General features: G+C 41.6%; 8 non-coding genes across 8 annotated transcripts; all 8 read right to left on the minus strand.

Moving 5' to 3' along the window:
- Positions 1-1,712: 1,712 nt before the first annotated feature.
- Positions 1,713-1,785, minus strand: TRNAV-CAC (transfer RNA valine (anticodon CAC)). Its single transcript has one exon. It is a non-coding gene; the product is annotated as a tRNA-Val (tRNA).
- Positions 1,786-2,057: 272 nt separating this feature from the next.
- TRNAP-UGG (transfer RNA proline (anticodon UGG)) lies at positions 2,058-2,129 on the minus strand. Its single transcript has one exon. It is a non-coding gene; the product is annotated as a tRNA-Pro (tRNA).
- Positions 2,130-4,099: 1,970 nt separating this feature from the next.
- Positions 4,100-4,172, minus strand: TRNAV-CAC (transfer RNA valine (anticodon CAC)). The gene has a single exon. It is a non-coding gene; the product is annotated as a tRNA-Val (tRNA).
- Positions 4,173-8,873: 4,701 nt separating this feature from the next.
- Positions 8,874-8,946, minus strand: TRNAV-CAC (transfer RNA valine (anticodon CAC)). The gene has a single exon. It is a non-coding gene; the product is annotated as a tRNA-Val (tRNA).
- A 2,314-nt stretch (positions 8,947-11,260) lies between these two features.
- On the minus strand, positions 11,261-11,333 carry TRNAV-CAC (transfer RNA valine (anticodon CAC)). Its single transcript has one exon. It is a non-coding gene; the product is annotated as a tRNA-Val (tRNA).
- A 272-nt stretch (positions 11,334-11,605) lies between these two features.
- Positions 11,606-11,677, minus strand: TRNAP-UGG (transfer RNA proline (anticodon UGG)). The gene has a single exon. It is a non-coding gene; the product is annotated as a tRNA-Pro (tRNA).
- Positions 11,678-13,728: 2,051 nt separating this feature from the next.
- TRNAV-CAC (transfer RNA valine (anticodon CAC)) lies at positions 13,729-13,801 on the minus strand. The gene has a single exon. It is a non-coding gene; the product is annotated as a tRNA-Val (tRNA).
- A 272-nt stretch (positions 13,802-14,073) lies between these two features.
- TRNAP-UGG (transfer RNA proline (anticodon UGG)) lies at positions 14,074-14,145 on the minus strand. The gene has a single exon. It is a non-coding gene; the product is annotated as a tRNA-Pro (tRNA).
- Between the last annotated feature and the right edge of the window lie 1,897 nt (positions 14,146-16,042).

The following is a 16,042-nucleotide window of genomic DNA, read 5'->3' on the forward strand; positions in this document are numbered from 1 at the left end:
TACCTAGGCCACAGATTCAAGCTAAAGATCTTCCTGCTGAATGCAAGGCGCAATAAAAACTGCATATCGCTGGACTAAAGCATTCCTTGCATAGCCTCTAACATCATAACATAACTGAGCGCAATAAAAACTGCATATCGCTGGACTAAAGCATTCCTTGCATAGCCTCTAACATCATAACATAACTGAGCTGCTAGCAGCAAGCTAACCAATACCTTTCTGAAATGAGAATGACATGTGCTTATCTGCTCAATCAGTGCTCAATCAGGCTCGATCAGGCGAGATTTAGAAAAGGTGGAAAGGGTCCAAGTGGATGCCCCTTCCTTTTTAGGGTGGGTCCTGCTGACTATCATAGGATTGCTTGTAAAAGTGGCCAGGGTCAGAGGAAAAGCTGCCAACACTTCTTAGCGTTCTCTATAGATGCAGCCATTTTCTGTGACTGTAATTTCGGCCTTTTCCCAGAAGTCTCTATTCTGCCTATGCAAATTAACAAAAGCAGTGCTTATTCCTCACTTGCTCAAATGTCCTTCCTGTCCAGAAAGCTCTGATTAAGCATGCTTATTTTCTTTTTCTGGGATATTTTAAATTGTTTCGCTGTCCAGTCTGTGGCAGTAGAAAGCTGCTTATGATGCCAGGTTTTGATGAATCCCCAAGGTACAAGTACAGAGGAATATATCAGTCTCTAGGATATGGAACTTTTAGCTAACACATCACAATATGTGATGCTTGCCAAGAAAACACTACATTCTGGAGCGCTGATGATCAGAACATTCTGCTCCTGAAGGATAGAAAAGACAGCTTGATTGAAATAAAGTCTGTTTATATTGACGCTCTCTCTCTCCCTATATATACATACATGCGTACACACACACACACAGGTATGTCATGCATTTCTTCAGATTTGTTTAAACCATTTACCATTTATTGGAGAATCCCTACTTTTCAAGTGACTGCAAATGAAGCCATCTCTGGCACTTTTTGTGCAAAGTAAGAGACACACATGACACCTTTTTATAAAAGTCATCGGTTTCTTTGTTACTGTGTACTTTCAAAGCATGGGGCTTTCACACGTCAGGTAAACCTGATTACCACTACACAACAAAAGCAGATGCAGCTTTCTTATCTATGTCGTGATAGAACAGTTGTGAATTGAGTAGAAGAAGGGCCCTGATGTGATACTTATTACATGCAGCCTGTAAGATAGTCAAACATGCAGGCTAAGAAGGAAGATGCAAATATCAATGTATTAGAAAAACACCTAAAGGCGAGTGATATGCTTTCATTCATGCATGGCTAGGAAAAATCGCCATACTGTTGCAAACATTCTTACACCACCAACTGGAAATAAATGATTCTGACATTAAACGTAAAGGTGACAATGCATTTGTATCATCACCTTGAGAAGGATCATCTTGGAATTGAGCCGAGGGCCTCTGCACTCAAAGCCAGAAACACTCCACTAAAATAAGATTCCTGTTGGTGCCAACAATTCTCCATGTTAATGCTTGTTCTAGGTGAGCAGTGAACCGATTGCAGGGCTCTTTTGAAAGCAAGGTCTGAGAACCAACAGATACATCCACACGCCGATTACTTTAGTGTTTTGAGAGAATTCCCTTTCTTGGAACGAGATTGCATGAAATAATCTTCAGGGCTTGGACAATTCCATGGCAAAACGGCACCTATCAACATTGTAGCCAACACAATATAACAACTGTTTCTGCCCGGTTTCGAACCGGGGACCTTTCGCGTGTGAGGCGAACGTGATAACCACTACACTACAGAAACAGATACCTACAGTTGATTTTTCTGTAATGAAACTGCTCCGAACTGGCTATTCCATGGGCCTCTGGCTTTAGATTTCTTTCATGCAACCTGCCCGACATCCCTAGCTGAACGCTCGTACATGCCATGCAAGACCAGATGTTTGGTATTAGCTCAGACTGGGCAGGGCTGAAGCATGAGACTCTAGCAAAGAATTATCCACTACTGCAAAGAAAAAATTGATGTTGGTTTTGAAACGCAAACTTCAAAACAACTTGAAAAGAGTACCAAGAAAAGGGCTCGTCCGGGATTTGAACCCGGGACCTCTCGCACCCAAAGCGAGAATCATACCCCTAGACCAACGAGCCCTCAAAATCCTCTTACCTCTCAAAAGCTAATACCGGCTCTAAGCCCGCAATGAAGATCATGCTGGTATCTTTATGATGCTTGGTCTGTGAATACGCATGAAAGTCAGTCTCAACTTACCCTTTCTCAAACGATAGCACTATCATTTACAAGTGTCTCCTTTTATTCCGTCCCAGCTTTGGACACGTCTTACAGGAAGTCAGCCCTTATTTATATATTTCTGCAGTGGCTGAAGCTTAATGAGAAAGAGTAACAAGTTGTTCATAACAACATAAGAAACACATTGTGCATTTTCTCTCAAATACTCCTTCACTTTGTGCCAAAAGAAATACCAAGGTGAATACCTAGGCCACAGATTCAAGCTAAAGATCTTCCTGGTGAAGGCAAGGCGCAATAAAAACTGCATATCGCTGGACTAAAGCATTCCTTGCATAGCCTCTAACATCATAACATAACTGAGCTGCTAGCAGCAAGCTAACCAATACCTTTCTGAAATGAGAATGACATGTGCTTATCTGCTCAATCAGTGCTCAATCAGGCGAGATTTAGAAAAGGTGGAAAGGGTCCAAGTGGATGCCCCTTCCTTTTTAGGGTGGGTCCTGCTGACTATCATAGGATTGCTTGTAAAAGTGGCCAGGGTCAGAGGAAAAGCTGCCAACACTTCTTAGCGTTCTCTATAGATGCAGCCATTTTCTGTGACTGTAATTTCGGCCTTTTCCCAGAAGTCTCTATTCTGCCTATGCAAATTAACAAAAGCAGTGCTTATTCCTCACTTGCTCAAATGTCCTTCCTGTCCAGAAAGCTCTGATTAAGCATGCTTATTTTCTTTTTCTGGGATATTTTAAATTGTTTCGCTGTCCAGTCTGTGGCAGTAGAAAGCTGCTTATGATGCCAGGTTTTGATGAATCCCCAAGGTACAAGTACAGAGGAATATATCAGTCTCTAGGATATGGAACTTTTAGCTAACACATCACAATATGTGATGCTTGCCAAGAAAACACTACATTCTGGAGCGCTGATGATCAGAACATTCTGCTCCTGAAGGATAGAAAAGACAGCTTGATTGAAATAAAGTCTGTTTATATTGACGCTCTCTCTCTCCCTATATATACATACATGCGTACACACACACACACAGGTATGTCATGCATTTCTTCAGATTTGTTTAAACCATTTACCATTTATTGGAGAATCCCTACTTTTCAAGTGACTGCAAATGAAGCCATCTCTGGCACTTTTTGTGCAAAGTAAGAGACACACATGACAACTTTTTATAAAAGTCATCGGTTTCTTTGTTACTGTGTACTTTCAAAGCATGGGGCTTTCACACGTCAGGTAAACCTGATTACCACTACACAACAAAAGCAGATGCAGCTTTCTTATCTATGTCGTGATAGAACAGTTGTGAATTGAGTAGAAGAAGGGCCCTGATGTGATACTTATTACATGCAGCCTGTAAGATAGTCAAACATGCAGGCTAAGAAGGAAGATGCAAATATCAATGTATTAGAAAAACACCTAAAGGCGAGTGATATGCTTTCATTCATGCATGGCTAGGAAAAATCGCCATACTGTTGCAAACATTCTTACACCACCAACTGGAAATAAATGATTCTGACATTAAACGTAAAGGTGACAATGCATTTGTATCATCACCTTGAGAAGGATCATCTTGGAATTGAGCCGAGGGCCTCTGCACTCAAAGCCAGAAACACTCCACTAAAATAAGATTCCTGTTGGTGCCAACAATTCTCCATGTTAATGCTTGTTCTAGGTGAGCAGTGAACCGATTGCAGGGCTCTTTTGAAAGCAAGGTCTGAGAACCAACAGATACATCCACACGCCGATTACTTTAGTGTTTTGAGAGAATTCCCTTTCTTGGAACGAGATTGCATGAAATAATCTTCAGGGCTTGGACAATTCCATGGCAAAACGGCACCTATCAACATTGTAGCCAACACAATATAACAACTGTTTCTGCCCGGTTTCGAACCGGGGACCTTTCGCGTGTGAGGCGAACGTGATAACCACTACACTACAGAAACAGATACCTACAGTTGATTTTTCTGTAATGAAACTGCTCCGAACTGGCTATTCCATGGGCCTCTGGCTTTAGATTTCTTTCATGCAACCTGCCCGACATCCCTAGCTGAACGCTCGTACATGCCATGCAAGACCAGATGTTTGGTATTAGCTCAGACTGGGCAGGGCTGAAGCATGAGACTCTAGCAAAGAATTATCCACTACTGCAAAGAAAAAATTGATGTTGGTTTTGAAACGCAAACTTCAAAACAACTTGAAAAGAGTACCAAGAAAAGGGCTCGTCCGGGATTTGAACCCGGGACCTCTCACACCCAAAGCGAGAATCATACCCCTAGACCAACGAGCCCTCAAAATCCTCTTACCTCTCAAAAGCTAATACCGGCTCTAAGCCCGCAATGAAGATCATGCTGGTATCTTTATGATGCTTGGTCTGTGAATACGCATGAAAGTCAGTCTCAACTTACCCTTTCTCAAACGATAGCACTATCATTTACAAGTGTCTCCTTTTATTCCGTCCCAGCTTTGGACACGTCTTACAGGAAGTCAGCCCTTATTTATATATTTCTGCAGTGGCTGAAGCTTAATGAGAAAGAGTAACAAGTTGTTCATAACAACATAAGAAACACATTGTGCATTTTCTCTCAAATACTCCTTCACTTTGTGCCAAAAGAAATACCAAGGTGAATACCTAGGCCACAGATTCAAGCTAAAGATCTTCCTGGTGAAGGCAAGGCGCAATAAAAACTGCATATCGCTGGACTAAAGCATTCCTTGCATAGCCTCTAACATCATAACATAACTGAGCTGCTAGCAGCAAGCTAACCAATACCTTTCTGAAATGAGAATGACATGTGCTTATCTGCTCAATCAGTGCTCAATCAGGCGAGATTTAGAAAAGGTGGAAAGGGTCCAAGTGGATGCCCCTTCCTTTTTAGGGTGGGTCCTGCTGACTATCATAGGATTGCTTGTAAAAGTGGCCAGGGTCAGAGGAAAAGCTGCCAACACTTCTTAGCGTTCTCTATAGATGCAGCCATTTTCTGTGACTGTAATTTCGGCCTTTTCTCAGAAGTCTCTATTCTGCCTATGCAAATTAACAAAAGCAGTGCTTATTCCTCACTTGCTCAAATGTCCTTCCTGTCCAGAAAGCTCTGATTAAGCATGCTTATTTTCTTTTTCTGGGATATTTTAAATTGTTTCGCTGTCCAGTCTGTGGCAGTAGAAAGCTGCTTATGATGCCAGGTTTTGATGAATCCCCAAGGTACAAGTACAGAGGAATATATCAGTCTCTAGGATATGGAACTTTTAGCTAACACATCACAATATGTGATGCTTGCCAAGAAAACACTACATTCTGGAGCGCTGATGATCAGAACATTCTGCTCCTGAAGGATAGAAAAGACAGCTTGATTGAAATAAAGTCTGTTTATATTGACGCTCTCTCTCTCCCTATATATACATACATGCATACACACACACACACAGGTATGTCATGCATTTCTTCAGATTTGTTTCAACCATTTACCATTTATTGGAGAATCCCTACTTTTCAAGTGACTGCAAATGAAGTCATCTCTGGCACTTTTTGTGCAAAGTAAGAGACACACATGACACCTTATTATAAATGTCATCGGTTTCTTTGTTACTGTGTACTTTCAAAGCATGGGGCTTTCACACGTCAGGTAAACCTGATTACCACTACACAACAAAAGCAGATGCAGCTTTCTTATCTATGTCGTGATAGAACAGTTGTGAATTGAGTAGAAGAAGGGCCCTGATGTGATACTTATTACATGCAGCCTGTAAGATAGTCAAACATGCAGGCTAGGAAGGAAGATGCAAATATCAATGTATTAGAAAAACACCTAAAGGCGAGTGATATGCTTTCATTCATGCATGGCTAGGAAAAATCGCCATACTGTTGCAAACATTCTTACACCACCAACTGGAAATAAATGATTCTGACATTAAACGTAAAGGTGACAATGCATTTGTATCATCACCTTGAGAAGGATCATCTTGGAATTGAGCCGAGGGCCTCTGCACTCAAAGCCAGAAACACTCCACTAAAATAAGATTCCTGTTGGTGCCAACAATTCTCCATGTTAATGCTTGTTCTAGGTGAGCAGTGAACCGATTGCAGGGCTCTTTTGAAAGCAAGGTCTGAGAACCAACAGATACATCCACACGCCGATTACTTTAGTGTTTTGAGAGAATTCCCTTTCTTGGAACGAGATTGCATGAAATAATCTTCAGGGCTTGGACAATTCCATGGCAAAACGGCACCTATCAACATTGTAGCCAACACAATATAACAACTGTTTCTGCCCGGTTTCGAACCGGGGACCTTTCGCGTGTGAGGCAAACGTGATAACCACTACACTACAGAAACAGATACCTACAGTTGATTTTTCTGTAATGAAACTGCTCCGAACTGGCTATTCCATGGGCCTCTGGCTTTAGATTTCTTTCATGCAACCTGCCCGACATCCCTAGCTGAACGCTCGTACATGCCATGCAAGACCAGATGTTTGGTATTAGCTCAGACTGGGCAGGGCTGAAGCATGAGACTCTAGCAAAGAATTATCCACTACTGCAAAGAAAAAATTGATGTTGGTTTTGAAACGCAAACTTCAAAACAACTTGAAAAGAGTACCAAGAAAAGGGCTCGTCCGGGATTTGAACCCGGGACCTCTCACACCCAAAGCGAGAATCATACCCCTAGACCAACGAGCCCTCAAAATCCTCTTACCTCTCAAAAGCTAATACCGGCTCTAAGCCCGCAATGAAGATCATGCTGGTATCTTTATGATGCTTGGTCTGTGAAAACGCATGAAAGTCAGTCTCAACTTACCCTTTCTCAAACGATAGCACTATCATTTACAAGTGTCTCCTTTTATTCCGTCCCAGCTTTGGACACGTCTTACAGGAAGTCAGCCCTTATTTATATATTTCTGCAGTGGCTGAAGCTTAATGAGAAAGAGTAACAAGTTGTTCATAACAACATAAGAAACACATTGTGCATTTTCTCTCAAATACTCCTTCACTTTGTGCCAAAAGAAATACCAAGGTGAATACCTAGGCCACAGATTCAAGCTAAAGATCTTCCTGCTGAATGCAAGGCGCAATAAAAACTGCATATCGCTGGACTAAAGCATTCCTTGCATAGCCTCTAACATCATAACATAACTGAGCTGCTAGCAGCAAGCTAACCAATACCTTTCTGAAATGAGAATGACATGTGCTTATCTGCTCAATCAGTGCTCAATCAGGCGAGATTTAGAAAAGGTGGAAAGGGTCCAAGTGGATGCCCCTTCCTTTTTAGGGTGGGTCCTGCTGACTATCATAGGATTGCTTGTAAAAGTGGTCAGGGTCAGAGGAAAAGCTGCCAACACTTCTTAGCGTTCTCTATAGATGCAGCCATTTTCTGTGACTGTAATTTCGGCCTTTTCCCAGAAGTCTCTATTCTGCCTATGCAAATTAACAAAAGCAGTGCTTATTCCTCACTTGCTCAAATGTCCTTCCTGTCCAGAAAGCTCTGATTAAGCATGCTTATTTTCTTTTTCTGGGATATTTTAAATTGTTTCGCTGTCCAGTCTGTGGCAGTAGAAAGCTGCTTATGATGCCAGGTTTTGATGAATCCCCAAGGTACAAGTACAGAGGAATATATCAGTCTCTAGGATATGGAACTTTTAGCTAACACATCACAATATGTGATGCTTGCCAAGAAAACACTACATTCTGGAGCGCTGATGATCAGAACATTCTGCTCCTGAAGGATAGAAAAGACAGCTTGATTGAAATAAAGTCTGTTTATATTGACGCTCTCTCTCTCCCTATATATACATACATGCGTACACACACACACACAGGTATGTCATGCATTTCTTCAGATTTGTTTAAACCATTTACCATTTATTGGAGAATCCCTACTTTTCAAGTGACTGCAAATGAAGCCATCTCTGGCACTTTTTGTGCAAAGTAAGAGACACACATGACACCTTTTTATAAAAGTCATCGGTTTCTTTGTTACTGTGTACTTTCAAAGCATGGGGCTTTCACACGTCAGGTAAACCTGATTACCACTACACAACAAAAGCAGATGCAGCTTTCTTATCTATGTCGTGATAGAACAGTTGTGAATTGAGTAGAAGAAGGGCCCTGATGTGATACTTATTACATGCAGCCTGTAAGATAGTCAAACATGCAGGCTAAGAAGGAAGATGCAAATATCAATGTATTAGAAAAACACCTAAAGGCGAGTGATATGCTTTCATTCATGCATGGCTAGGAAAAATCGCCATACTGTTGCAAACATTCTTACACCACCAACTGGAAATAAATGATTCTGACATTAAACGTAAAGGTGACAATGCATTTGTATCATCACCTTGAGAAGGATCATCTTGGAATTGAGCCGAGGGCCTCTGCACTCAAAGCCAGAAACACTCCACTAAAATAAGATTCCTGTTGGTGCCAACAATTCTCCATGTTAATGCTTGTTCTAGGTGAGCAGTGAACCGATTGCAGGGCTCTTTTGAAAGCAAGGTCTGAGAACCAACAGATACATCCACACGCCGATTACTTTAGTGTTTTGAGAGAATTCCCTTTCTTGGAACGAGATTGCATGAAATAATCTTCAGGGCTTGGACAATTCCATGGCAAAACGGCACCTATCAACATTGTAGCCAACACAATATAACAACTGTTTCTGCCCGGTTTCGAACCGGGGACCTTTCGCGTGTGAGGCGAACGTGATAACCACTACACTACAGAAACAGATACCTACAGTTGATTTTTCTGTAATGAAACTGCTCCGAACTGGCTATTCCATGGGCCTCTGGCTTTAGATTTCTTTCATGCAACCTGCCCGACATCCCTAGCTGAACGCTCGTACATGCCATGCAAGACCAGATGTTTGGTATTAGCTCAGACTGGGCAGGGCTGAAGCATGAGACTCTAGCAAAGAATTATCCACTACTGCAAAGAAAAAATTGATGTTGGTTTTGAAACGCAAACTTCAAAACAACTTGAAAAGAGTACCAAGAAAAGGGCTCGTCCAGGATTTGAACCCGGGACCTCTCGCACCCAAAGCGAGAATCATACCCCTAGACCAACGAGCCCTCAAAATCCTCTTACCTCTCAAAAGCTAATACCGGCTCTAAGCCCGCAATGAAGATCATGCTGGTATCTTTATGATGCTTGGTCTGTGAATACGCATGAAAGTCAGTCTCAACTTACCCTTTCTCAAACGATAGCACTATCATTTACAAGTGTCTCCTTTTATTCCGTCCCAGCTTTGGACACGTCTTACAGGAAGTCAGCCCTTATTTATATATTTCTTCAGTGGCTGAAGCTTAATGAGAAAGAGTAACAAGTTGTTCATAACAACATAAGAAACACATTGTGCATTTTCTCTCAACTACTCCTTCACTTTGTGCCAAAAGAAATACCAAGGTGAATACCTAGGCCACAGATTCAAGCTAAAGATCTTCCTGCTGAATGCAAGGCGCAATAAAAACTGCATATCGCTGGACTAAAGCATTCCTTGCATAGCCTCTAACATCATAACATAACTGAGCTGCTAGCAGCAAGCTAACCAATACCTTTCTGAAATGAGAATGACATGTGCTTATCTGCTCAATCAGTGCTCAATCAGGCGAGATTTAGAAAAGGTGGAAAGGGTCCAAGTGGATGCCCCTTCCTTTTTAGGGTGGGTCCTGCTGACTATCATAGGATTGCTTGTAAAAGTGGTCAGGGTCAGAGGAAAAGCTGCCAACACTTCTTAGCGTTCTCTATAGATGCAGCCATTTTCTGTGACTGTAATTTCGGCCTTTTCCCAGAAGTCTCTATTCTGCCTATGCAAATTAACAAAAGCAGTGCTTATTCCTCACTTGCTCAAATGTCCTTCCTGTCCAGAAAGCTCTGATTAAGCATGCTTATTTTCTTTTTCTGGGATATTTTAAATTGTTTCGCTGTCCAGTCTGTGGCAGTAGAAAGCTGCTTATGATGCCAGGTTTTGATGAATCCCCAAGGTACAAGTACAGAGGAATATATCAGTCTCTAGGATATGGAACTTTTAGCTAACACATCACAATATGTGATGCTTGCCAAGAAAACACTACATTCTGGAGCGCTGATGATCAGAACATTCTGCTCCTGAAGGATAGAAAAGACAGCTTGATTGAAATAAAGTCTGTTTATATTGACGCTCTCTCTCTCCCTATATATACATACATGCGTACACACACACACACAGGTATGTCATGCATTTCTTCAGATTTGTTTAAACCATTTACCATTTATTGGAGAATCCCTACTTTTCAAGTGACTGCAAATGAAGCCATCTCTGGCACTTTTTGTGCAAAGTAAGAGACACACATGACACCTTTTTATAAAAGTCATCGGTTTCTTTGTTACTGTGTACTTTCAAAGCATGGGGCTTTCACACGTCAGGTAAACCTGATTACCACTACACAACAAAAGCAGATGCAGCTTTCTTATCTATGTCGTGATAGAACAGTTGTGAATTGAGTAGAAGAAGGGCCCTGATGTGATACTTATTACATGCAGCCTGTAAGATAGTCAAACATGCAGGCTAAGAAGGAAGATGCAAATATCAATGTATTAGAAAAACACCTAAAGGCGAGTGATATGCTTTCATTCATGCATGGCTAGGAAAAATCGCCATACTGTTGCAAACATTCTTACACCACCAACTGGAAATAAATGATTCTGACATTAAACGTAAAGGTGACAATGCATTTGTATCATCACTTTGAGAAGGATCATCTTGGAATTGAGCCGAGGGCCTCTGCACTCAAAGCCAGAAACACTCCACTAAAATAAGATTCCTGTTGGTGCCAACAATTCTCCATGTTAATGCTTGTTCTAGGTGAGCAGTGAACCGATTGCAGGGCTCTTTTGAAAGCAAGGTCTGAGAACCAACAGATACATCCACACGCCGATTACTTTAGTGTTTTGAGAGAATTCCCTTTCTTGGAACGAGATTGCATGAAATAATCTTCAGGGCTTGGACAATTCCATGGCAAAACGGCACCTATCAACATTGTAGCCAACACAATATAACAACTGTTTCTGCCCGGTTTCGAACCGGGGACCTTTCGCGTGTGAGGCGAACGTGATAACCACTACACTACAGAAACAGATACCTACAGTTGATTTTTCTGTAATGAAACTGCTCCGAACTGGCTATTCCATGGGCCTCTGGCTTTAGATTTCTTTCATGCAACCTGCCCGACATCCCTAGCTGAACGCTCGTACATGCCATGCAAGACCAGATGTTTGGTATTAGCTCAGACTGGGCAGGGCTGAAGCATGAGACTCTAGCAAAGAATTATCCACTACTGCAAAGAAAAAATTGATGTTGGTTTTGAAACGCAAACTTCAAAACAACTTGAAAAGAGTACCAAGAAAAGGGCTCGTCCGGGATTTGAACCCGGGACCTCTCGCACCCAAAGCGAGAATCATACCCCTAGACCAACGAGCCCTCAAAATCCTCTTACCTCTCAAAAGCTAATACCGGCTCTAAGCCCGCAATGAAGATCATGCTGGTATCTTTATGATGCTTGGTCTGTGAATACGCATGAAAGTCAGTCTCAACTTACCCTTTCTCAAACGATAGCACTATCATTTACAAGTGTCTCCTTTTATTCCGTCCCAGCTTTGGACACGTCTTACAGGAAGTCAGCCCTTATTTATATATTTCTTCAGTGGCTGAAGCTTAATGAGAAAGAGTAACAAGTTGTTCATAACAACATAAGAAACACATTGTGCATTTTCTCTTAAATACTCCTTCACTTTGTGCCAAAAGAAATACCAAGGTGAATACCTAGGCCACAGATTCAAGCTAAAGATCTTCCTGCTGAATGCAAGGCGCAATAAAAACTGCATATCGCTGGACTAAAGCATTCCTTGCATAGCCTCTAACATCATAACATAACTGAGCGCAATAAAAACTGCATATCGCTGGACTAAAGCATTCCTTGCATAGCCTCTAACATCATAACATAACTGAGCTGCTAGCAGCAAGCTAACCAATACCTTTCTGAAATGAGAATGACATGTGCTTATCTGCTCAATCAGTGCTCAATCAGGCTCGATCAGGCGAGATTTAGAAAAGGTGGAAAGGGTCCAAGTGGATGCCCCTTCCTTTTTAGGGTGGGTCCTGCTGACTATCATAGGATTGCTTGTAAAAGTGGCCAGGGTCAGAGGAAAAGCTGCCAACACTTCTTAGCGTTCTCTATAGATGCAGCCATTTTCTGTGACTGTAATTTCGGCCTTTTCCCAGAAGTCTCTATTCTGCCTATGCAAATTAACAAAAGCAGTGCTTATTCCTCACTTGCTCAAATGTCCTTCCTGTCCAGAAAGCTCTGATTAAGCATGCTTATTTTCTTTTTCTGGGATATTTTAAATTGTTTCGCTGTCCAGTCTGTGGCAGTAGAAAGCTGCTTATGATGCCAGGTTTTGATGAATCCCCAAGGTACAAGTACAGAGGAATATATCAGTCTCTAGGATATGGAACTTTTAGCTAACACATCACAATATGTGATGCTTGCCAAGAAAACACTACATTCTGGAGCGCTGATGATCAGAACATTCTGCTCCTGAAGGATAGAAAAGACAGCTTGATTGAAATAAAGTCTGTTTATATTGACGCTCTCTCTCTCCCTATATATACATACATGCGTACACACACACACACAGGTATGTCATGCATTTCTTCAGATTTGTTTAAACCATTTACCATTTATTGGAGAATCCCTACTTTTCAAGTGACTGCAAATGAAGCCATCTCTGGCACTTTTTGTGCAAAGTAAGAGACACACATGACACCTTTTTATAAAAGTCATCGGTTTCTTTGTTACTGTGTACTTTCAAAGCATGGGGCTTTCACACGTCAGGTAAACCTGATTACCACTACACAACAAAAGCAGATGCAGCTTTCTTATCTATGTCGTGATAGAACAGTTGTGAATTGAGTAGAAGAAGGGCCCTGATGTGATACTTATTACATGCAGCCTGTAAGATAGTCAAACATGCAGGCTAAGAAGGAAGATGCAAATATCAATGTATTAGAAAAACACCTAAAGGCGAGTGATATGCTTTCATTCATGCATGGCTAGGAAAAATCGCCATACTGTTGCAAACATTCTTACACCACCAACTGGAAATAAATGATTCTGACATTAAACGTAAAGGTGACAATGCATTTGTATCATCACCTTGAGAAGGATCATCTTGGAATTGAGCCGAGGGCCTCTGCACTCAAAGCCAGAAACACTCCACTAAAATAAGATTCCTGTTGGTGCCAACAATTCTCCATGTTAATGCTTGTTCTAGGTGAGCAGTGAACCGATTGCAGGGCTCTTTTGAAAGCAAGGTCTGAGAACCAACAGATACATCCACACGCCGATTACTTTAGTGTTTTGAGAGAATTCCCTTTCTTGGAACGAGATTGCATGAAATAATCTTCAGGGCTTGGACAATTCCATGGCAAAACGGCACCTATCAACATTGTAGCCAACACAATATAACAACTGTTTCTGCCCGGTTTCGAACCGGGGACCTTTCGCGTGTGAGGCGAACGTGATAACCACTACACTACAGAAACAGATACCTACAGTTGATTTTTCTGTAATGAAACTGCTCCGAACTGGCTATTCCATGGGCCTCTGGCTTTAGATTTCTTTCATGCAACCTGCCCGACATCCCTAGCTGAACGCTCGTACATGCCATGCAAGACCAGATGTTTGGTATTAGCTCAGACTGGGCAGGGCTGAAGCATGAGACTCTAGCAAAGAATTATCCACTACTGCAAAGAAAAAATTGATGTTGGTTTTGAAACGCAAACTTCAAAACAACTTGAAAAGAGTACCAAGAAAAGGGCTCGTCCGGGATTTGAACCCGGGACCTCTCGCACCCAAAGCGAGAATCATACCCCTAGACCAACGAGCCCTCAAAATCCTCTTACCTCTCAAAAGCTAATACCGGCTCTAAGCCCGCAATGAAGATCATGCTGGTATCTTTATGATGCTTGGTCTGTGAATACGCATGAAAGTCAGTCTCAACTTACCCTTTCTCAAACGATAGCACTATCATTTACAAGTGTCTCCTTTTATTCCGTCCCAGCTTTGGACACGTCTTACAGGAAGTCAGCCCTTATTTATATATTTCTGCAGTGGCTGAAGCTTAATGAGAAAGAGTAACAAGTTGTTCATAACAACATAAGAAACACATTGTGCATTTTCTCTCAAATACTCCTTCACTTTGTGCCAAAAGAAATACCAAGGTGAATACCTAGGCCACAGATTCAAGCTAAAGATCTTCCTGGTGAAGGCAAGGCGCAATAAAAACTGCATATCGCTGGACTAAAGCATTCCTTGCATAGCCTCTAACATCATAACATAACTGAGCTGCTAGCAGCAAGCTAACCAATACCTTTCTGAAATGAGAATGACATGTGCTTATCTGCTCAATCAGTGCTCAATCAGGCGAGATTTAGAAAAGGTGGAAAGGGTCCAAGTGGATGCCCCTTCCTTTTTAGGGTGGGTCCTGCTGACTATCATAGGATTGCTTGTAAAAGTGGCCAGGGTCAGAGGAAAAGCTGCCAACACTTCTTAGCGTTCTCTATAGATGCAGCCATTTTCTGTGACTGTAATTTCGGCCTTTTCCCAGAAGTCTCTATTCTGCCTATGCAAATTAACAAAAGCAGTGCTTATTCCTCACTTGCTCAAATGTCCTTCCTGTCCAGAAAGCTCTGATTAAGCATGCTTATTTTCTTTTTCTGGGATATTTTAAATTGTTTCGCTGTCCAGTCTGTGGCAGTAGAAAGCTGCTTATGATGCCAGGTTTTGATGAATCCCCAAGGTACAAGTACAGAGGAATATATCAGTCTCTAGGATATGGAACTTTTAGCTAACACATCACAATATGTGATGCTTGCCAAGAAAACACTACATTCTGGAGCGCTGATGATCAGAACATTCTGCTCCTGAAGGATAGAAAAGACAGCTTGATTGAAATAAAGTCTGTTTATATTGACGCTCTCTCTCTCCCTATATATACATACATGCGTACACACACACACACAGGTATGTCATGCATTTCTTCAGATTTGTTTAAACCATTTACCATTTATTGGAGAATCCCTACTTTTCAAGTGACTGCAAATGAAGCCATCTCTGGCACTTTTTGTGCAAAGTAAGAGACACACATGACAACTTTTTATAAAAGTCATCGGTTTCTTTGTTACTGTGTACTTTCAAAGCATGGGGCTTTCACACGTCAGGTAAACCTGATTACCACTACACAACAAAAGCAGATGCAGCTTTCTTATCTATGTCGTGATAGAACAGTTGTGAATTGAGTAGAAGAAGGGCCCTGATGTGATACTTATTACATGCAGCCTGTAAGATAGTCAAACATGCAGGCTAAGAAGGAAGATGCAAATATCAATGTATTAGAAAAACACCTAAAGGCGAGTGATATGCTTTCATTCATGCATGGCTAGGAAAAATCGCCATACTGTTGCAAACATTCTTACACCACCAACTGGAAATAAATGATTCTGACATTAAACGTAAAGGTGACAATGCATTTGTATCATCACCTTGAGAAGGATCATCTTGGAATTGAGCCGAGGGCCTCTGCACTCAAAGCCAGAAACACTCCACTAAAATAAGATTCCTGTTGGTGCCAACAATTCTCCATGTTAATGCTTGTTCTAGGTGAGCAGTGAACCGATTGCAGGGCTCTTTTGAAAGCAAGGTCTGAGAACCAACAGATACATCCACACGCCGATTACTTTAGTGTTTTGAGAGAATTCCCTTTCTTGGAACGAGATTGCATGAAA

Source organism: Triturus cristatus, chromosome 8 (assembly GCF_964204655.1).
Source record: "Triturus cristatus chromosome 8, aTriCri1.1, whole genome shotgun sequence".
Lineage (NCBI taxonomy): Eukaryota > Metazoa > Chordata > Amphibia > Caudata > Salamandridae > Triturus > Triturus cristatus.